Source organism: Hypanus sabinus, chromosome 6 (assembly GCF_030144855.1).
Source record: "Hypanus sabinus isolate sHypSab1 chromosome 6, sHypSab1.hap1, whole genome shotgun sequence".
In the NCBI taxonomy this organism is placed as follows: domain Eukaryota; kingdom Metazoa; phylum Chordata; class Chondrichthyes; order Myliobatiformes; family Dasyatidae; genus Hypanus; species Hypanus sabinus.
The window spans coordinates 119,066,031-119,091,143 of NC_082711.1; positions in this window are offsets into that span (position 1 = coordinate 119,066,031).

Here is a 25,113-nt window from a genome sequence, read left to right on the forward strand (position 1 = left end):
ACAAGCGGCCCGGGAAGCCTCTCCCATCAGGAGACACGTCCTGGGAAGCCTCTCCCATCAGGAGACAAGTGCCCCGGGAATCCTCTCCCATCAGGAGACAAGTGCCCCGGGAAGCCTCTCCCATCAGGAGTCAAGTGCCCCGGGAAGCCTCTCCCATCAGGAGACAAGCGGCTTGGGAAGCCTCTCCCATCAGGAGACAAGCGCCCCGGGAAGCCTCTCCCATCAGGAGACAAGTGCCCCGGGAAGCCTCTCCCGTCAGGAGACAAGTGCCCCGGGAAGCCTCTCCCATCAGGAGACAAGCGGCTTGGGAAGCCTCTCCCATCAGGAGACAAGCGCCCCGGGAAGCCTCTCCCATCAGGAGACAAGTGCCCCGGGAAGCCTCTCCCATCAGGAGACAAGTGCCCCGGGAAGCCTCTCCCATCAGGAGACAAGTGCCCCGGGAAGCCTCTCCCATCAGGAGACAAGCGCCCCGGGAAGCCTCTCCCATCAGGAGACAAGCGTCCCGGGAAGCCTCTCCCATCAGGAGACAAGTGCCCTGGGAAGCCACTCCCATCAAGAGACAAGCGTCCTGGGAAGCCTCTCCCATCAGGAGACAAGCGTCCCGGGAAGCCTCTCCCATCAGGAGACAAGCGTCCTGGGAAGCCTCTCCAATCAGGAGACAAGTGCCCTGGGAAGCCTCTCCCATCAGGAGACAAGCGTCCTGGGAAGCCTCTCCCATCAGGAGACAAGCGTCCCGGGAAGCCTCTCTGACCAGCAGAGCATAACCAATGCCCTGCGGGCGCCACAAGCAGAAATTCGCGACGGCACAGCCCTGTGGGATCAGGTAATGACCGCGGTACGAGCTTGCTATCCCACACTTCTGGAGTGGGATCTACACGGGAGCCCGCAATGGGGTACGGTCAGTGAGGGCACCCGGGTTATCCAGGAATGGGCACTGGTCAACGGCATCTTTCAAGGTGCCTGCGACTGCAACTTCCTTGAAAACACACGAGTGACCGGTGCCCTCGCGGGATACTTGGTCACTACTGCACGCCCCGATCTAAAGTCTGTAATCCTGCCCCACATGGCACCAGCCAGCAGTAGGACCGTACGGGAAGCCGTCACCCTCCTGGAGGGATTAGAATATATGCAGAGGGGGGCACCTACGCAGGTCCGCAGGACCGAGTCAAGGGCCATAGACACTGTCCCTCTCAGATATACATGCAGGCAGCTGTACACGGACCTGCTGCGTGCAGGGGTGGATCATAACCAGATAGATGGCATCCCCACCCCCACCCTATATGCCCTGTGGAAGGAGCATTGCAGGGGGAAGACCAGTTACAAAAAGACCACCCACACTGAGCCACCCTCCGCGCCTCCCCTGCCCGAAACTATCTGGAAGGCCCTCGAAGCAGAACTCAGACAGCTCGTCAGGCAGGAAATGTCCCACCTCCACCAGCAAAGTGCCTCACCCCCAGTGTGGAAGCCCTCTTCCCCCCTCCCACAGGATGAAGGCCAGGGGCCCGGCACATTTGCTCTCTCACCCTTTCCCGCCCGGGGAACCTGAGGCCACATATACCCGTCACAGTACATCGGGGAAAGGGAAACACACAGAGGTGGACCTGAGGCCACATATACCCGTCACAGTACATTGGGGAAAGGGAAACACACAGAGGTGGACCTGAGGCCACATATACACGTCACAGTACACTGGGGAAAGGGAAACACAGAGGTGGACCTGAGGCCACATATACCCGTCGTAGTACATTGGGGAAAGGGAAACACACAGAGGTGGACCTGAGGCCACATATACCCGTCACAGTACATTGGGGAAAGGGAAACACACAGAGGTGGACCTGAGGCCACATATACCCGTCACAGTACATTGGGGAAAGGGAAACACAGAGGTGGACCTGAGGCCACATATACCCGTCGCAGTACATTGGGGAAAGGGAAACACAGAGGTGGACCTGAGGCCACATATACCCGTCACAGTACATTGGGGAAAGGGAAACACACAGAGGTGGACCTGAGGCCACATATACCCGTCACAGTACATTGGGGAAAGGGAAACACACAGAGGTGGACCTGAGGCCACATACACCCGTCACAGTACATTGGGGAAAGGGAAACACACAGAGGTGGACCTGAGGCCAAGAGGTGGACCTGAGGCCACATATACCCGTCGCAGTACATTGGGGAAAGGGAAACACAGAGAGGTGGACCTGAGGCCACATATACCCGTCACAGTACATCGGGGAAAGGGAAACACACAGAGGTGGACCTGAGGCCACATATACCCGTCACAGTACATCGGGGAAAGGGAAACACACAGAGGTGGACCTGAGGCCACATATACCCGTCACAGTACATTGGGGAAAGAGAAACACACAGAGGTGGACCTGAGGCCACATATACCCGTCACAGTACATCGGGGAAAGGGAAACACACAGAGGTGGACCTGAGGCCACATATACCCGTCACAGTACATCGGGGAAAGGGAAACACACAGAGGTGGACCTGAGGCCACATATACCCGTCACAGTACATCGGGGAAAGGGAAACACACAGAGGTGGACCTGAGGTCACATATACCCGTCACAGTACACTGGGGAAAGGGAAACACACTGAGGTGGACCTGAGGCCACATATACCCGTCACAGTACATTGGGGAAAGGGAAACACACAGAGGTGGACCTGAGGCCACATATACCCGTCACAGTACATTGGGGAAAGGGAAACACACAGAGGTGGACCTGAGGCCACATATACCCGTCACAGTACACTGGGGAAAGGGAAACACACTGAGGTGGACCTGAGGACACATATACCCGTCACAGTACATTGGGGAAAGGGAAACACACAGAGGTGGACCTGAGGCCACATATACCCGTCGCAGTACATTGGGGAAAGGAAAACACACAGAGGTGGACCTGAGGCCACATATACCCGTCGCAGTACATTGGGGAAAGGGAAACACACAGAGGTGGACCTGAGGCCACATATACCCGTCACAGTACACTGGGGAAAGGGAAACACAGAGGTGGACCTGAGGCCACATATACCCGTCACAGTACATTCGGGAAAGGGAAACACACAGAGGTGGACCTGAGGCCACATATACCCGTCACAGTACATTGGGGAAAGGGAAACACACAGAGGTGGACCTGAGGCCACATATACCCGTCACAGTACATTCGGGAAAGGGAAACACACAGAGGTGGACCTGAGGCCACATATACCCGTCACAGTACATTGGGGAAAGGGAAACACACAGAGGTGGACCTGAGGCCACATACACCCGTCACAGTACATCGGGGAAAGGGAAACACACACAGGTGGATCTGAGGCCACATATACCCGTCACAGTACACTGGGGAAAGGGAAACACAGAGGTGGACCTGAGGCCACATATACCCGTCACAGTACATTGGGGAAAGGGAAACACACAGAGGTGGACCTGCGGCCACATATACCCGTCACAGTACATTGGGGAAAGGGAAACACACAGAGGTAGACCTGAGGCCAAGAGGTGGACCGGAGGCCACATATACCCATCGCAGTACATTGGGGAAAGGGAAACACAGAGAGGTGGACCTGAGGCCACATATACCCGTATAAGTACACTGGGGAAAGGGAAACACACAGAGGTGGACCTGAGGCCACATATACCCGTCACAGTACACTGGGGAAAGGGAAACACACAGAGGTGGACCTGAGGCCACATATACCCGTCACAGTACACTGGGGAAAGGGAAACACACAGAGGTGGACCTGAGGCCAAGAGGTGGAACTGAGGCCACATATACCCATCGCAGTACATTGGGGAAAGGGAAACACAGAGAGGTGGACCTGAGGCCACATATACCCGTCACAGTACATTGGGGAAAGGGAAACACACAGAGGTGGACCTGAGGCCACATATACCCGTCACAGTACATCGGGGAAAGGGAAACACACAGAGGTGGACCTGAGGCCACATATACCCGTCACAGTACATCGGGGAAAGGGAAACACACAGAGGTGGACCTGAGGCCACATATACCCGTCACAGTACATTGGGGAAAGGGAAACACACAGAGGTGGACCTGAGGCCACATATACCCGTCACAGTACACTGGGGAAAGGGAAACACAGAGGTGGACCTGAGGCCACATATACCCGTCACAGTACATTGGAGAAAGGGAAACACACAGAGGTGGACCTGCGGCCACATATACCCGTCACAGTACATTGGGGAAAGGGAAACACACAGAGGTAGACCTGAGGCCAAGAGGTGGACCGGAGGCCACATATACCCATCGCAGTACATTGGGGAAAGGGAAACACAGAGAGGTGGACCTGAGGCCACATATACCCGTATAAGTACACTGGGGAAAGGGAAACACACAGAGGTGGACCTGAGGCCACATATACCCGTCACAGTACACTGGGGAAAGGGAAACACACAGAGGTGGACCTGAGGCCACATATACCCGTCACAGTACACTGGGGAAAGGGAAACACACAGAGGTGGACCTGAGGCCAAGAGGTGGACCTGAGGCCACATATACCCATCGCAGTACATTGGGGAAAGGGAAACACAGAGAGGTGGACCTGAGGCCACATATACCCGTCACAGTACATTGGGGAAAGGGAAACACACAGAGGTGGACCTGAGGCCACATATACCCGTCACAGTACATCGGGGAAAGGGAAACACACAGAGGTGGACCTGAGGCCACATATACCCGTCACAGTACATCGGGGAAAGGGAAACACACAGAGGTGGACCTGAGGCCACATATACCCGTCACAGTACATTGGGGAAAGGGAAACACACAGAGGTGGACCTGAGGCCACATATACCCGTCACAGTACACTGGGGAAAGGGAAACACAGAGGTGGACCTGAGGCCACATATACCCGTCACAGTACATTGGAGAAAGGGAAACACACAGAGGTGGACCTGAGGCCACATATACCCGTCGCAGTACATTGGGGAAAGGGAAACACACAGAGGTGGACCTGAGGCCACATATACCCGTCACAGTACATTGGGGAAAGGGAAACACACAGAGGAGGACCTGAGGCCACATATACCCGTCACAGTACACTGGGGAAAGGGAAACACAGAGGTGGACCTGAGGCCACATATACCCGTCACAGTACATTCGGGAAAGGGAAACACACAGAGGTGGACCTGAGGCCACATATACCCGTCACAGTACATTGGGGAAAGGGAAACACACAGAGGTGGACCTGAGGCCACATATACCCGTCACAGTACATTCGGGAAAGGGAAACACACAGAGGTGGACCTGAGGCCACATATACCCGTCACAGTACATTGGGGAAAGGGAAACACACAGAGGTAGACCTGAGGCCAAGAGGTGGACCGGAGGCCACATATACCCATCGCAGTACATTGGGGAAAGGGAAACACAGAGAGGTGGACCTGAGGCCACATATACCCGTAACAGTACACTGGGGAAAGGGAAACACACAGAGGTGGACCTGAGGCCACATATACAAGTCACAGTACACTGGGGAAAGGGAAACACACAGAGGTGGACCTGAGGCCACATATACCCGTCACAGTACACTGGGGAAAGGGAAACACACAGAGGTGGACCTGAGGCCACATACACCCGTCGCAGTACATTGGGGAAAGGGAAACAGACAGAGGTGGACCTGAGGCCACATATACCCGTCGCAGTACATTGGGGAAAGGGAAACACACAGAGGTGGACCTGAGGCCAAGAGGTGGACCTGAGGCCACATATACCCATCGCAGTACATTGGGGAAAGAGAAACACAGAGAGGTGGACCTGAGGCCACATATACCCGTCACAGTACATTGGGGAAAGGGAAACACACAGAGGTGGACCTGAGGCCACATATACCCGTCACAGTACATCGGGGAAAGGGAAACACACAGAGGTGGACCTGAGGCCACATATACCCATCACAGTACATCGGGGAAAGGGAAACACACAGAGGTGGACCTGAGGCCACATATACCCGTCACAGTACATTGGGGAAAGGGAAACACACAGAGGTGGACCTGAGGCCACATATACCCGTCACAGTACACTGGGGAAAGGGAAACACAGAGGTGGACCTGAGGCCACATATACCCGTCACAGTACATTGGAGAAAGGGAAACACACAGAGGTGGACCTGAGGCCACATATACCCGTCGCAGAACATTGGGGAAAGGGAAACACACAGAGGTGGACCTGAGGCCACATATACCCGTCGCAGTACATTGGGGAAAGGGAAACACACAGAGGTGGACCTGAGGCCACATATACCCGTCGCAGTACATTGGGGAAAGGGAAACACACAGAGGTGGACCTGAGGCCACATATACCCGTCACAGTACATTGGGGAAAGGGAAACACACAGAGGAGGACCTGAGGCCACATATACCCGTCACAGTACACTGGGGAAAGGGAAACACAGAGGTGGACCTGAGGCCATATATACCCGTCACAGTACATTCGGGAATGGGAAACACACAGAGGTGGACCAGAGGCCACATATACCCGTCGCAGTACATTGGGGAAAGGGAAACACACAGACATGGACCTGAGGCCACATATACCCGTCACAGTACATTGGGGAAAGGGAAACACACAGAGGTGGACCTGAGGCCACATATACCCGTCACAGTACATTCGGGAAAGGGAAACACACAGAGGTGGACCTGAGGCCAACTATACCCGTCACAGTACATTGGGGAAAGGGAAACACACAGAGGTGGACCTGAGGCCACATACACCCGTCACAGAACATCGGGGAAAGGGAAACACACACAGGTGGATCTGAGGCCACATATACCCGTCACAGTACACTGGGGAAAGGGAAACACAGAGGTGGACCTGAGGCCACATATACCCGTCACAGTACATTGGGGAAAGGGAAACACACAGAGGTGGACCTGCGGCCACATATACCCGTCACAGTACATTGGGGAAAGGGAAACACACAGAGGTAGACCTGAGGCCAAGAGGTGGACCGGAGGCCACATATACCCATCGCAGTACATTGGGGAAAGGGAAACACAGAGAGGTGGACCTGAGGCCACATATACCCGTAACAGTACACTGGGGAAAGGGAAACACACAGAGGTGGACCTGAGGCCACATATACCCGTCACAGTACACTGGGGAAAGGGAAACACACAGAGGTGGACCTGATGCCACATATACCCGTCACAGTACACTGGGGAAAGGGAAACACACAGAGGTGGACCTGAGGCCACATATACCCGTCGCAGTACATTGGGGAAAGGGAAACAGACAGAGGTGGACCTGAGGCCACATATACCCGTCGCAGTACATTGGGGAAAGGGAAACACACAGAGGTGGACCTGAGGCCACATATACCCGTCACAGTACATTGGGGAAAGGGAAACACACAGAGGAGGACCTGAGGCCACATATACCCGTCGCAGTACATTGGGGAAAGGGAAACACACAGAGGTGGACCTGAGGCCACATATACCCGTCACAGTACATAGGGGAAAGGGAAACACACAGAGGTGGACCTGAGGCCACATATACCCGTCACAGTACATCGGGGAAAGGGAAACACACAGAGGTGGACCTGAGGCCACATATACCCGTCACAGTACATCGGGGAAAGGGAAACACACAGAGGTGGACCTGAGGCCACATATACCCGTCGCAGTACATTGGGGAAAGGGAAACACACAGAGGTGGACCTGAGGCCACATATACCCGTCGCAGTACATTGGGGAAAGGGAAACACACAGAGGTGGACCTGAGGCCACATATACCCGTCACAGTACATCGGGGAAAGGGAAACACACAGAGGTGGATCTGAGGCCACATATACCCGTCACAGTAAACTGGGGAAAGGGAAACACAGAGGTAGACCTGAGGCCACATATACCCGTCACAGTACACTGGGGAAAGGGAAACACAGAGGTGGACCTGAGGCCACATATACCCATCACAGTACATTGGGGAAAGGGAAACACACAGAGGTGGACCTGCGGCCACATATACCCGTCACAGTACATTGGGGAAAGGGAAACACACAGAGGTGGACCTGAGGCCAAGAGGTGGACCTGAGGTCACATATACCCATCGCAGTACATCGGGGAAAGGGAAACACACAGAGGTGGACCTGAGGCCACATATACCCGTCACAGTACATTGGGGAAAGGGAAACACACAGAGGTGGACCTGAGGCCACATATACCCGTCACAGTACACTGGGGAAAGGGAAACACAGAGGTGGACCTGAGGCCACATATACCCGTCGCAGTACATTGGGGAAAGGGAAACACACAGAGGTGGACCTGAGGCCACATATACCCGTCACAGTACATTGGGGAAAGGGAAACACACAGAGGTGGACCTGAGGCCACATATACCCGTCACAGTACATTGGGGAAAGGGAAACACACAGAGGTGGACCTGAGGCCACATATACCCGTCACAGTACATTGGGGAAAGGGAAACACACAGAGGTGGACCTGAGGCCACATATACCCGTCACAGTACATTCGGGAAAGGGAAACACACAGAGGTGGACCAGAGGCCACATATACCCGTCGCAGAACATTGGGGAAAGGGAAACACACAGAGGTGGACCTGAGGCCACATATACCCGTCACAGTACATTGGGGAAAGGGAAACACACAGAGGTGGACCTGAGGCCACATATACCCGTCACAGTACATTCGGGAAAGGGAAACACACAGAGGTGGACCTGAGGCCACATATACCCGTCACAGTACATTGGGGAAAGGGAAACACACAGAGGTGGACCTGAGGCCACATACACCCGTCACAGAACATCGGGGAAAGGGAAACACACACAGGTGGATCTGAGGCCACATATACCCGTCACAGTACACTGGGGAAAGGGAAACACAGAGGTGGACCTGAGGCCACATATACCCGTCACAGTACATTGGGGAAAGGGAAACACACAGAGGTGGACCTGCGGCCACATATACCCGTCACAGTACATTGGGGAAAGGGAAACACACAGAGGTAGACCTGAGGCCAAGAGGTGGACCGGAGGCCACATATACCCATCGCAGTACATTGGGGAAAGGGAAACACAGAGAGGTGGACCTGAGGCCACATATACCCGTAAAAGTACACTGGGGAAAGGGAAACACACTGAGGTGGACCTGAGGCCACATATACCCGTCACAGTACACTGGGGAAAGGGAAACACACAGAGGTGGACCTGAGGCCACATATACCCGTCACAGTACACTGGGGAAAGGAAAACACACAGAGGTGGACCTGAGGCCACATATACCCGTCGCAGTACATTGGGGAATGGGAAACAGACAGAGGTGGACCTGAGGCCACATATACCCGTCGCAGTACATTGGGGAAAGGGAAACACACAGAGGTGGACCTGAGGCCACATATACGCGTCACAGTACATTGGGGAAAGGGAAACACACAGAGGAGGACCTGAGGCCACATATACCCGTCGCAGTACATTGGGGAAAGGGAAACACACAGAGGTGGACCTGAGGCCACATATACCCGTCACAGTACATAGGGGAAAGGGAAACACACAGAGGTGGACCTGAGGCCACATATACCCGTCACAGTACATCGGGGAAAGGGAAACACACAGAGGTGGACCTGAGGCCACATATACCCGTCACAGTACATCGGGGAAAGGGAAACACACAGAGGTGGACCTGAGGCCACATATACCCGTCGCAGTACATTGGGGAAAGGGAAACACACAGAGGTGGACCTGAGGCCACATATACCCGTCGCAGTACATTGGGGAAAGGGAAACACACAGAGGTGGACCTGAGGCCACATATACCCGTCACAGTACATCGGGGAAAGGGAAACACACAGAGGTGGATCTGAGGCCACATATACCCGTCACAGTAAACTGGGGAAAGGGAAACACAGAGGTGGACCTGAGGCCACATATACCCGTCACAGTACACTGGGGAAAGGGAAACACAGAGGTGGACCTGAGGCCACATATACCCGTCACAGTACATTGGGGAAAGGGAAACACACAGAGGTGGACCTGCGGCCACATATACCCGTCACAGTACATTGGGGAAAGGGAAACACACAGAGGTGGACCTGAGGCCAAGAGGTGGACCTGAGGTCACATATACCCATCGCAGTACATTGGGGAAAGGGAAACACAGAGAGGTGGACCTGAGGCCACATATACCCGTCACAGTACACTGGGGAAAGGGAAACACACAGAGGTGGACCTGAGGCCACATATACCTGTCACAGTACACTGGGGAAAGGGAAACACACAGAGGTGGACCTGAGGCCAAGAGGTGGACCTGAGGCCACATATACCCATCGCAGTACATTGGGGAAAGGGAAACACAGAGAGGTGGACCTGAGGCCACATATACCCGTCACAGTACATCGGGGAAAGGGAAACACACAGAGGTGGACCTGAGGCCACATATACCCGTCACAGTACATCGGGGAAAGGGAAACACACAGAGGTGGACCTGAGGCCACATATACCCGTCACAGTACATCGGGGAAAGGGAAACACACAGAGGTGGACCTGAGGCCACATATACCCGTCACAGTACATTGGGGAAAGGGAAACACACAGAGGTGGACCTGAGGCCACATATACCCGTCACAGTACACTGGGGAAAGGGAAACACAGAGGTGGACCTGAGGCCACATATACCCGTCACAGTACATTGGGGAAAGGGAAACACACAGAGGTGGACCTGAGGCCACATATACCCGTCACAGTACACTGGGGAAAGGGAAACACACAGAGGTGGACCTGAGGCCACATATACCCGTCACAGTACATTGGGGAAAGGGAAACACACAGAGGTGGACCTGAGGCCACATATACCCGTCACAGTACATTGGGGAAAGGGAAACACACAGAGGTGGACCTGAGGCCACATATACCCGTCACAGTACATCGGGGAAAGGGAAACACACAGAGGTGGACCTGAGGCCACATATACCCGTCACAGTACATCGGGGAAAGGGAAACACACAGAGGTGGACCTGAGGCCACATATACCCGTCACAGTACATTGGGGAAACGGAAACACACAGAGGTGGACCTGAGGCCACATATACCCGTCACAATACACTGGGGAAAGGGAAACACAGAGGTGGACCTCAGGCCACATATACCCGTCGCAGTACATTGGGGAAAGGGAAACACACAGAGGTGGACCTGAGGCCACATATACCCGTCACAGTACGTTGGGGAAAGGGAAACAAACAGAGGTGGACCTGAGGCCACATATACCCGTCACAGTACATTGGGGAAAGGGAAACACACAGAGGGGGACCTGAGGCCACATATACCCGTCACAGTACACTGGGGAAAGAGAAACACACAGAGGTGGACCTGAGGCCACATATACCCGTCGCAGTACATTGGGGAAAGGGAAACACACAGAGGTGGACCTGAGGCCACATATACCCGTCACAGTACACTGGGGAAAGGGAAACACAGAGGTGGACCTGAGGCCACATATACCCGTCACAGTACATTCGGGAAAGGGAAACACACAGAGGTGGACCAGAGGCCACATATACCCGTCACAGTACATTGGGGAAAGGGAAACACACAGAGGTGGACCTGAGGCCACATATACCCGTCACAGTACATTGGGGAAAGGGAAACACACAGAGGTGGACCTGAGGCCACATATACCCGTCACAGTACATTCGGGAAAGGGAAACACACAGAGGTGGACCTGAGGCCACATATACCCGTCACAGTACATCGGGGAAAGGGAAACACACAGAGGTGGACCTGAGGCCACATATACCCGTCACAGTACATTGGGGAAAGGGAAACACACAGAGGTGGACCTGAGGCCACATATACCCGTCACAGTACATTGGGGAAAGGGAAACACACAGAGGTGGACCTGAGGCCACATATACCCGTCACAGTACACTGGGGAAAGGGAAACACAGAGGTGGACCTGCGGCCACCTATACCCGTCACAGTACATTGGGGAAAGGGAAACACACAGAGGTGGACCTGCGTCCACATATACCCGTCACAGTACATTGGGGAAAGGGAAACACACAGAGGTGGACCTGCGGCCACATATACCCGTCACAGTACATCGGGGAAAGGGAAACACACACAGGTGGATCTGAGGCCACATATACCCGTCACAGTACACTGGGGAAAGGGAAACACAGAGGTGGACCTGAGGCCACATATACCCATCACAGTACATTGGGGAAAGGGAAACACACAGAGGTGGACCTGCGGCCACATATACCCGTCACAGTACATTGGGGAAAGGGAAACACACAGAGGTGGACCTGAGGCCAAGAGGTGGACCTGAGGCCACATATACCCATCGCAGTACATTGGGGAAAGGGAAACACAGAGAGGTGGACCTGAGGCCACATATACCCGTCACAGTACATTGGGGAAAGGGAAACACACAGAGGTGGACCTGAGGCCACATATACCCGTCACAGTACATCGGGGAAAGGGAAACACACAGAGGTGGACCTGAGGCCACATATACCCGTCACAGTACATCGGGGAAAGGGAAACACACAGAGGTGGACCTGAGGCCACATATACCCGTCACAGTACATTGGGGAAAGGGAAACACACAGAGGTGGACCTGAGGCCACATATACCCGTCACAGTACATTGGGGAAAGGGAAACACACAGAGGTGGACCTGAGGCCACATATACCCGTCACAGTACACTGGGGAAAGGGAAACACAGAGGTGGACCTGAGGCCACATATACCCGTCACAGTACATTGGGGAAAGGGAAACACACAGAGGTGGACCTGAGGCCACATATACCCGTCGCAGTACATTGGGGAAAGGGAAACACACAGAGGTGGACCTGAGGCCACATATACCCGTCGCAGTACATTGGGGAAAGGGAAACACACAGAGGTGGACCTGAGGCCACATATACCCGTCACAGTACATTGGGGAAAGGGAAACACACAGAGGTGGACCTGAGGCCACATATACCCGTCACAGTACATTGGGGAAAGGGAAACACACAGAGGTGGACCTGAGGCCACATATACCCGTCACAGTACATTGGGGAAAGGGAAACACACAGAGGTGGACCTCAGGCCACATATACCCGTCACAGTACATTGGGGAAAGGGAAACACACAGAGGTGGACCTGAGGCCACATATACCGGTCACAGTACATTGGGGAAAGGGAAACACACGGAGGTGGACCTGAGGCCACATATACCCGTCACAGTACATTGGGGAAAGGGTAACACACAGAGGGGGACCTGAGGCCACATATACCCGTCACAGTACACTGGGGAAAGGGAAACACACAGAGGTGGACCTGAGGCCACATATACCCGTCACAGTACATTGGGGAAAGGGAAACACACAGAGGTGGACCTGAGGCCACATATACCCGTCACAGTACATTCGGGAAAGGGAAACACACAGAGGTGGACCTGAGGCCACATATACCCGTCACAGTACATCGGGGAAAGGGAAACACACAGAGGTGGACCTGAGGCCACATATACCCGTCACAGTACATTGGGGAAAGGGAAACACACAGAGGTGGACTTGAGGCCACATATACCCGTCACAGTACATTGGGGAAAGGGAAACACACAGAGGTGGACCTGAGGCCACATATACCCGTCACAGTACACTGGGGAAAGGGAAACACAGAGGTGGACCTGAGGCCACATATACCCGTCACAGTACATTGGGGAAAGGGAAACACACAGAGGTGGACCTGCGGCCACCTATACCCGTCACAGTACATTGGGGAAAGGGAAACACACAGAGGTGGACCTGCGGCCACATATACCCGTCACAGTACATTGGGGAAAGGGAAACACACAGAGGTGGACCTGCGGCCACATATACCCGTCACAGTACATCGGGGAAAGGGAAACACACACAGGTGGATCTGAGGCCACATATACCCGTCACAGTACACTGGGGAAAGGGAAACACAGAGGTGGACCTGAGGCCACATATACCCATCACAGTACATTGGGGAAAGGGAAACACACAGAGGTGGACCTGCGGCCACATATACCCGTCACAGTACATTGGGGAAAGTGAAACACACAGAGGTGGACCTGAGGCCAAGAGGTGGACCTGAGGCCACATATACCCTTCACAGTACACTGGGGAAAGGGAAACACAGAGGTGGACCTGAGGCCACATATACCCGTCACAGTACATTCGGGAAACGGAAACACACAGAGGTGGACCAGAGGCCACATATACCCGTCGCAGTACATTGGGGAAAGGGAAACACACAGAGGTGGACCTGAGGCCACATATACCCGTCACAGTACATTGGGGAAAGGGAAACACACAGAGGTGGACCTGAGGCCACATATGCCCGTCACAGTACATCGGGGAAAGGGAAACACACAGAGGTGGACCTAAGGCCACATATACCCGTCACAGTACATCGGGGAAAGGGAAACACACAGAGGTGGACCTGAGGCCACATATACCCGTCACAGTACATTGGGGAAAGGGAAACACACAGAGGTGGACCTGAGGCCACATATACACGTCACAGTACATTGGGGAAAGGGAAACACACAGAGGTGGACCTGAGGCCACATATACCCGTCGCAGTACATTGGGGAAAGGGAAACACACAGAGGTGGACCTGAGGCCACATATACCCGTCCCAGTACATTGGGGAAAGGGAAACACACAGAGGTGGACCTGAGGCCACATATACCCGTCGCAGTAAATTGGGGAAAGGGAAACACACAGAGGTGGACCTGAGGCCACATATACCCGTCACAGTACATTGGGGAAAGGGAAACACACAGAGGTGGACCTGAGGCCACATATACCCGTCACAGTACATTGGGGAAAGGGAAACACACAGAGGTGGACCTGAGGCCACATATACCCGTCACAGTACATTGGGGAAAGGGAAACACACAGAGGTGGACCTGAGGCCACATATACCCGTCACAGTACATCGGGGAAAGGGAAACACACAGAGGTGGATCTGAGGCCACATATACCCATCGCAGTACATTGGGGAAAGGGAAACACAGAGAGGTGGACCTGAGGCCACATATACCCGTCACAGTACATTGGGGAAAGGGAAACACACAGAGGTGGACCTGAGGCCACCTATACCCGTCACAGTACATCGGGGAAAGGGAAACACACAGAGGTGGACCTGAGGCCACATATACCCGTCACAGTACATTCGGGAAAGGGAAACACACAGAGGTGGACCTGAGGCCACATATACCCGTCACAGTACATCGGGGAAAGGGAAACACACAGAGGTGGACCTGAGGCCACATATACCCGTCACAGTACATTGGGGAAAGGGAAACACACAGAGGTGGACCTGAGGCCACATATACCCGTCACAGTACATTGGGGAAAGGGAAACACACAGAGGTGAACCTGAGGCCACATATACCCGTCACAGTACACTGGGGAAAGGGAAACACACAGAGGTGGACCTGAGGCCACATATACCCATCACAGTACATTGGGGAAAGGGAAACACACAGAGGTGGACCTGAGGCCACATATACCCGTCACAGTACTTTGGGGAAAGGGAAACACACAGAGGTGGACCTCAGGCCACATATACCCGTCACAGTACATTGGGGAAAGGGAAACACACAGAGGTGGACCTGAGGCCACATATACCGGTCACAGTACATTGGGGAAAGGGAAACACACAGAGGTGGACCTGAGGCCACATATACCCGTCACAGTACATTGGGGAAAGGGTAACACACAGAGGGGGACCTGAGGCCACATATACCCGTCACAGTACACTGGGGAAAGGGAAACACACAGAGGTGGACCTGAGGCCACATATACCCGTCACAGTACATTGGGGAAAGGGAAACACACAGAGGTGGACCTGAGGCCACATATACCCGTCACAGTACATTCGGGAAAGGGAAACACACAGAGGTGGACCTGAGGCCACATATACCCGTCACAGTACATCGGGGAAAGGGAAACACACAGAGGTGGACCTGAGGCCACATATACCCGTCACAGTACATTGGGGAAAGGGAAACACACAGAGGTGGACTTGAGGCCACATATACCCGTCACAGTACATTGGGGAAAGGGAAACACACAGAGGTGGACCTGAGGCCACATATACCCGTCACAGTACACTGGGGAAAGGGAAACACAGAGGTGGACCTGAGGCCACATATACCCGTCACAGTACATTGGGGAAAGGGAAACACACAGAGGTGGACCTGCGGCCACCTATACCCGTCACAGTACATTGGGGAAAGGGAAACACACAGAGGTGGACCTGCGGCCACATATACCCGTCACAGTACATTGGGGAAAGGGAAACACACAGAGGTGGACCTGCGGCCACATATACCCGTCACAGTACATCGGCGAAAGGGAAACACACAGAGGTGGATCTGAGGCCACATATACCCGTCACAGTACACTGGGGAAAGGGAAACACAGAGGTGGACCTGAGGCCACATATACCCATCACAGTACATTGGGGAAAGGGAAACACACAGAGGTGGACCTGCGGCCACATATACCCGTCACAGTACATTGGGGAAAGGGAAACACACAGAGGTGGACCTGAGGCCAAGAGGTGGACCTGAGGCCACATATACCCTTCACAGTACACTGGGGAAAGGGAAACACAGAGGTGGACCTGAGGCCACATATACCCGTCACAGTACATTCGGGAAAGGGAAACACACAGAGGTGGACCAGAGGCCACATATACCCGTCGCAGTACATTGGGGAAAGGGAAACACACAGAGGTGGACCTGAGGCCACATATACCCGTCACAGTACATTGGGGAAAGGGAAACACACAGAGGTGGACCTGAGGCCACATATACCCGTCACAGTACATCGGGGAAAGGGAAACACACAGAGGTGGACCTAAGGCCACATATACCCGTCACAGTACATCGGGGAAAGGGAAACACACAGAGGTGGACCTGAGGCCACATATACCCGTCACAGTACATTGGGGAAAGGGAAACACACAGAGGTGGACCTGAGGCCACATATACCCGTCACAGTACATTGGGGAAAGGGAAACACACAGAGGTGGACCTGAGGCCACATATACCCGTCGCAGTACATTGGGGAAAGGGAAACACACAGAGGTGGACCTGAGGCCACATATACCCGTCGCAGTACATTGGGGAAAGGGAAACACACAGAGGTGGACCTGAGGCCACATATACCCGTCGCAGTACATTGGGGAAAGGGAAACACACAGAGGTGGACCTGAGGCCACATATACCCGTCACAGTACATTGGGGAAAGGGAAACACACAGAGGTGGACCTGAGGCCACATATACCCGTCACAGTACATTGGGGAAAGGGAAACACACAGAGGTGGACCTGAGGCCACATATACCCGTCACAGTACATCGGGGAAAGGGAAACACACAGAGGTGGACCTGAGGCCACATATACCCGTCACAGTACATCGGGGAAAGGGAAACACACAGAGGTGGATCTGAGGCCACATATACCCATCGCAGTACATTGGGGAAAGGGAAACACAGAGAGGTGGACCTGAGGCCACATATACCCGTCACAGTACATTGGGGAAAGGGAAACACACAGAGGTGGACCTGAGGCCACATATACCCGTCGCAGTACATTGGGGAAACGGAAACACACAGAGGTGGACCTGAGGCCACATATACCCGTTACAGTACATTGGGGAAAGGGAAACACACAGAGGTGGACCTGAGGCCACATATACCCGTCACAGTACATTGGGGAAAGGGAAACACACAGAGGTGGACCTGAGGCCACATATACCCGTCACAGTACATTGGGGAAAGGGAAACACACAGAGGTGGACCTGAGGCCACATATACCCGTCACAGTACATTGGGGAAAGGGAAACACACAGAGGTGGACCTGAGGCCACATATACCCGTCACAGTACACTGGGGAAAGGGAAACACAGAGGTGGACCTGAGGCCACATATACCCGTCACAGTACATTGGGGAAAGGGAAACTCACAGAGGTGGACCTGAGGCCACATATACCCGTCACAGTACATTGGGGAAAGGGAAACACACAGAGGTGGACCTGAGGCCAAGAGGTGGACCTGAGGCCACATATACCCGTCGCAGTACATTGGGGAAAGGGAAACACAGAGAGGTGGACCTGAGGCCACATATACCCGTCGCAGTACATCGGGGAAAGGGAAACACACAGAGGTGGACCTGAGGCCACATGTACCCGTCACAGTACATCGGGGAAAGGGAAACACACAGAGGTGGACCTGAGGCCACATATACCCGTCACAGTACATCGGGGAAAGGGAAACACACAGAGGTGGACCTGAGGCCACATATACCCGTCACAGTACATTGGGGAAAGGGAAACACACAGAGGGGGACCTGAGGCCACATATACCCGTCACAGTACACTGGGGAAAGAGAAACACACAGAGGTGGACCTGAGGCCACATATACTCGTCACAGTACACTGGGGAAAGGGAAACACAGAGGTGGACCTGAGGCCACATATACCCGTCACAGTACATTGGGGAAAGGGAAACACACAGAGGTGGACCTGAGGCCACATATACCCGTCACAGTACATTGGGGAAAGGGAAACACACAGAGGTGGACCTGAGGCCACATATACCCGTCGCAGTACATTGGGGAAAGGGAAACACAGAGGTGGACCTGAGGCCACATATACCCGTCACAGTACATCGGGGAAAGGGAAACACACAGAGGTGGACCTAAGGCCACATATACCCGTCACAGTACATCGGGGAAAGGGAAACACACAGAGGTGGACCTGAGGCCACATATACCCGTCACAGTACATTGGGGAAAGGGAAACACACAGAGGTGGACCTGAGGCCACATATACCCGTCACAGTACATTGGGGAAAGGGAAACACACAGAGGTGGACCTGAGGCCACATATACCCGTCGCAGTACATTGGGGAAAGGGAAACACACAGAGGTGGACCTGAGGCCACATATACCCGTCGCAGTACATTGGGGAAAGGGAAACACACAGAGGTGGACCTGAGGCCACATATACCCGTCGCAGTACATTGGGGAAAGGGAAACACACAGAGGTGGACCTGAGGCCACATATACCCGTCACAGTACATTGGGGAAAGGGAAACACACAGAGGTGGACCTGAGGCCACATATACCCGTCACAGTACATTGGGGAAAGGGAAACACACAGAGGTGGACCTGAGGCCACATATACCCGTCACAGTACATCGGGGAAAGGGAAACACACAGAGGTGGACCTGAGGCCACATATACCCGTCACAGTACATCGGGGAAAGGGAAACACACAGAGGTGGATCTGAGGCCACATATACCCATCGCAGTACATTGGGGAAAGGGAAACACAGAGAGGTGGACCTGAGGCCACATATACCCGTCACAGTACATTGGGGAAAGGGAAACACACAGAGGTGGACCTGAGGCCACATATACCCGTCGCAGTACATTGGGGAAACGGAAACACACAGAGGTGGACCTGAGGCCACATATACCCGTTACAGTACATTGGGGAAAGGGAAACACACAGAGGTGGACCTGAGGCCACATATACCCGTCACAGTACATTGGGGAAAGGGAAACACACAGAGGTGGACCTGAGGCCACATATACCCGTCACAGTACATTGGGGAAAGGGAAACACACAGAGGTGGACCTGAGGCCACATATACCCGTCACAGTACATTGGGGAAAGGGAAACACACAGAGGTGGACCTGAGGCCACATATACCCGTCACAGTACACTGGGGAAAGGGAAACACAGAGGTGGACCTGAGGCCACATATACCCGTCACAGTACATTGGGGAAAGGGAAACTCACAGAGGTGGACCTGAGGCCACATATACCCGTCACAGTACATTGGGGAAAGGGAAACACACAGAGGTGGACCTGAGGCCAAGAGGTGGACCTGAGGCCACATATACCCGTCGCAGTACATTGGGGAAAGGGAAACACAGAGAGGTGGACCTGAGGCCACATATACCCGTCGCAGTACATCGGGGAAAGGGAAACACACAGAGGTGGACCTGAGGCCACATGTACCCGTCACAGTACATCGGGGAAAGGGAAACACACAGAGGTGGACCTGAGGCCACATATACCCGTCACAGTACATCGGGGAAAGGGAAACACACAGAGGTGGACCTGAGGCCACATATACCCGTCACAGTACATTGGGGAAAGGGAAACACACAGAGGGGGACCTGAGGCCACATATACCCGTCACAGTACACTGGGGAAAGAGAAACACACAGAGGTGGACCTGAGGCCACATATACTCGTCACAGTACACTGGGGAAAGGGAAACACAGAGGTGGACCTGAGGCCACATATACCCGTCACAGTACATTGGGGAAAGGGAAACACACAGAGGTGGACCTGAGGCCACATATACCCGTCACAGTACATTGGGGAAAGGGAAACACACAGAGGTGGACCTGAGGCCACATATACCCGTCGCAGTACATTGGGGAAAGGGAAACACAGAGGTGGACCTGAGGCCACATATACCCGTCACAGTACATTGGGGAAAGGGAAACACACAGAGGTGGACCTCAGGCCAAGAGGTGGACCTGAGGCCACATATACCCGTCGCAGTACATTGGGGAAAGTGAAACACAGAGAGGTGGACCTGAGGCCACATATACCCGTCGCAGTACATTGGGGAAAGGGAAACACACAGAGGTGGACCTGAGGCCACATATACCCGTCACAGTACATCGGGGAAAGGGAAACACACAGAGGTGGACCTGAGGCCACATATACCCGTCACAGTACATTGGGGAAAGGGAAACACACAGAGGTGGACCTGAGGCCACATATACCCGTCACAGTACATTGGGGAAAGGGAAACACACAGAGGTGGACCTGAGGCCACATATACCCGTCGCAGTACATTGGGGAAAGGGAAACACACAGAGGTGGACCTGAGGCCACATATACCCGTCGCAGTACATTGGGGAAAGGGAAACACACAGAGGTGGACCTGAGGCCACATATACCCGTCGCAGTACATTGGGGAAAGGGAAACACACAGAGGTGGACCTGAGGCCACATATACCCGTCACAGTACATTGGGGAAAGGGAAACACACAGAGGTGGACCTGAGGCCACATATACCCGTCACAGTACATTGGGGAAAGGGAAACACACAGAGGTGGACCTGAGGCCACATATACCCGTCACAGTACATCGGGGAAAGGGAAACACACAGAGGTGGACCTGAGGCCACATATACCCGTCACAGTACATCGGGGAAAGGGAAACACACAGAGGTGGATCTGAGGCCACATATACCCATCGCAGTACATTGGGGAAAGGGAAACACAGAGAGGTGGACCTGAGGCCACATATACCCGTCACAGTACATTGGGGAAAGGGAAACACACAGAGGTGGACCTGAGGCCACATATACCCGTCGCAGTACATTGGGGAAACGGAAACACACAGAGGTGGACCTGAGGCCACATATACCCGTTACAGTACATTGGGGAAAGGGAAACACACAGAGGTGGACCTGAGGCCACATATACCCGTCACAGTACATTGGGGAAAGGGAAACACACAGAGGTGGACCTGAGGCCACATATACCCGTCACAGTACATTGGGGAAAGGGAAACACACAGAGGTGGACCTGAGGCCACATATACCCGTCACAGTACATTGGGGAAAGGGAAACACACAGAGGTGGACCTGAGGCCACATATACCCGTCACAGTACACTGGGGAAAGGGAAACACAGAGGTGGACCTGAGGCCACATATACCCGTCACAGTACATTGGGGAAAGGGAAACTCACAGAGGTGGACCTGAGGCCACATATACCCGTCACAGTACATTGGGGAAAGGGAAACACACAGAGGTGGACCTGAGGCCAAGAGGTGGACCTGAGGCCACATATACCCGTCGCAGTACATTGGGGAAAGGGAAACACAGAGAGGTGGACCTGAGGCCACATATACCCGTCGCAGTACATCGGGGAAAGGGAAACACACAGAGGTGGACCTGAGGCCACATGTACCCGTCACAGTACATCGGGGAAAGGGAAACACACAGAGGTGGACCTGAGGCCACATATACCCGTCACAGTACATCGGGGAAAGGGAAACACACAGAGGTGGACCTGAGGCCACATATACCCGTCACAGTACATTGGGGAAAGGGAAACACACAGAGGGGGACCTGAGGCCACATATACCCGTCACAGTACACTGGGGAAAGAGAAACACACAGAGGTGGACCTGAGGCCACATATACTCGTCACAGTACACTGGGGAAAGGGAAACACAGAGGTGGACCTGAGGCCACATATACCCGTCACAGTACATTGGGGAAAGGGAAACACACAGAGGTGGACCTGAGGCCACATATACCCGTCACAGTACATTGGGGAAAGGGAAACACACAGAGGTGGACCTGAGGCCACATATACCCGTCGCAGTACATTGGGGAAAGGGAAACACAGAGGTGGACCTGAGGCCACATATACCCGTCACAGTACATTGGGGAAAGGGAAACACACAGAGGTGGACCTCAGGCCAAGAGGTGGACCTGAGGCCACATATACCCGTCGCAGTACATTGGGGAAAGTGAAACACAGAGAGGTGGACCTGAGGCCACATATACCCGTCGCAGTACATTGGGGAAAGGGAAACACACAGAGGTGGACCTGAGGCCACATATACCCGTCACAGTACATCGGGGAAAGGGAAACACACAGAGGTGGACCTGAGGCCACATATACCCGTCACAGTACATTGGGGAAAGGGAAACACACAGAGGTGGACCTGAGGCCACATATACCCGTCACAGTACACTGGGGAAAGGGAAACACAGAGGTGGACCTGAGGCCACAAATACCCGTCACAGTACACTGGGGAAAGGGAAAAACACAGAGGTGGACCTGAGGCCACATATAACCGTCACAGTACATTGGGGAAAGGGAAACACACAGAGGTGGACCTGAGGCCTCATATACCCGTCGCAGTACATTGGGGAAAGGGAAACACACAGAGGTGGACCTGAGGCCACATATACCCGTCGCAGTACATTGGGGAAAGGGAAACACACAGAGGTGGACCTGAGGCCACATATACCCGTCACAGTACATTGGGGAAAGGGAAACACACAGAGGTGGACCTGAGGCCACATATACCCGTCACAGTACATTGGGGAAAGGGAAACACACAGAGGGGGACCTGAGGCCACATACACCCGTCACAGTACACTGGGGAAAGAGAAACACACAGAGGTGGACCTGAGGCCACATATACCCGTCACAGTACACTGGGGAAAGGGAAACACAGAATTGGACCTGAGGCCACATATACCCGTCACAGTACATTGGGGAAAGGGAAACACACAGAGGTGCACCTGAGGCCACATATACCCGTCGCAGTACTTTGGGGAAAGGGAAACACACAGAGGTGGACCTGAGGCCACATATACCCGTCACAGTACATTGGGGAAAGGGAAACACACAGAGGTGGACCTGAGGCCACATATACCCGTCGCAGTACACTGGGGAAAGGGAAACACAGAGGTGGACCTGAGGCCACATATACCCGTCACAGTACATTGGGGAAAGGGAAACACACAGAGGTGGACCTGAGGCCAAGAGGTGGACCTGAGGCCACATATACCCATCGCAGTACATTGGGGAAAGGGAAACACAGAGAGGTGGACCTGAGGCCACATATACCCGTCACAGTACATTGGGGAAAGGGAAACACACAGAGGTGGACCTGAGGCCACATATACCCGTCACAGTACATCGGGGAAAGGGAAACACACAGAGGTGGACCTGAGGCCACATATACCCGTCACAGTACATCGGGGAAAGGGAAACACACAGAGGTGGACCTGAGGCCACATATACCCGTCACAGTACATAGGGGAAAGGGAAATACACAGAGGTGGACCTGAGGCCACATATACCCGTCACAGTACATTGGGGAAAGGGAAACACACAGAGGTTGACCTGAGGCCACATATACCCGTCACAGTACACTGGGGAAAGGGAAACACAGAGGTGGACCTGAGGCCACATATACCCGTCACAGTACATTGGGGAAAGGGAAACACACAGAGGTGGACCTGAGGCCACATATACCCGTCGCAGTACATTGGGGAAAGGGAAACACACAGAGGTGGACCTGAGGCCACATATACCCGTCGCAGTACATTGGGGAAAGGGAAACACACAGAGGTGGACCTGAGGCCACATATACCCGTCGCAGTACATTGGGGAAAGGGAAACACACAGAGGTGGACCTGAGGCCACATATACCCGTCACAGTACACTGGGGAAAGGGAAACACAGAGGTGGACCTGAGGCCACAAATACCCGTCACAGTACACTGGGGAAAGGGAAAAACACAGAGGTGGACCTGAGGCCACATATACCCGTCGCAGTACATTCGGGAAAGGGAAACACACAGAGGTGGACCTGAGGCCACATATACCCGTCGCAGTACATTGGGGAAAGGGAAACACACAGAGGTGGACCTGAGGCCACATATACCCGTCGCAGTACATTGGGGAAAGGGAAACACACAGAGGTGGACCTGAGGCCACATATACCCGTCACAGTACATTGGGGAAAGGGAAACACACAGAGGTGGACCTGAGGCCACATATACCCGTCACAGTACATAGGGGAAAGGGAAATACACAGAGGTGGACCTGAGGCCACATATACCCGTCACAGTACATTGGGGAAAGGGAAACACACAGAGGTGGACCTGAGGCCACATATACCCGTCACAGTACACTGGGGAAAGGGAAACACAGAGGTGGACCTGAGGCCACATATACCCGTCACAGTACATTGGGGAAAGGGAAACACACAGAGGGGGACCTGAGGCCACATATACCCGTCACAGTACACTGGGGAAAGAGAAACACACAGAGGTGGACCTGAGGCCACATATACCCGTCACAGTACACTGGGGAAAGGGAAACACAGAAGTGGACCTGAGGCCACATATACCCGTCACAGTACATTGGGGAAAGGGAAACACACAGAGGTGCACCTGAGGCCACATATACCCGTCGCAATACATTGGGGAAAGGGAAACACACAGAGGTGGACCTGAGGCCACATATAC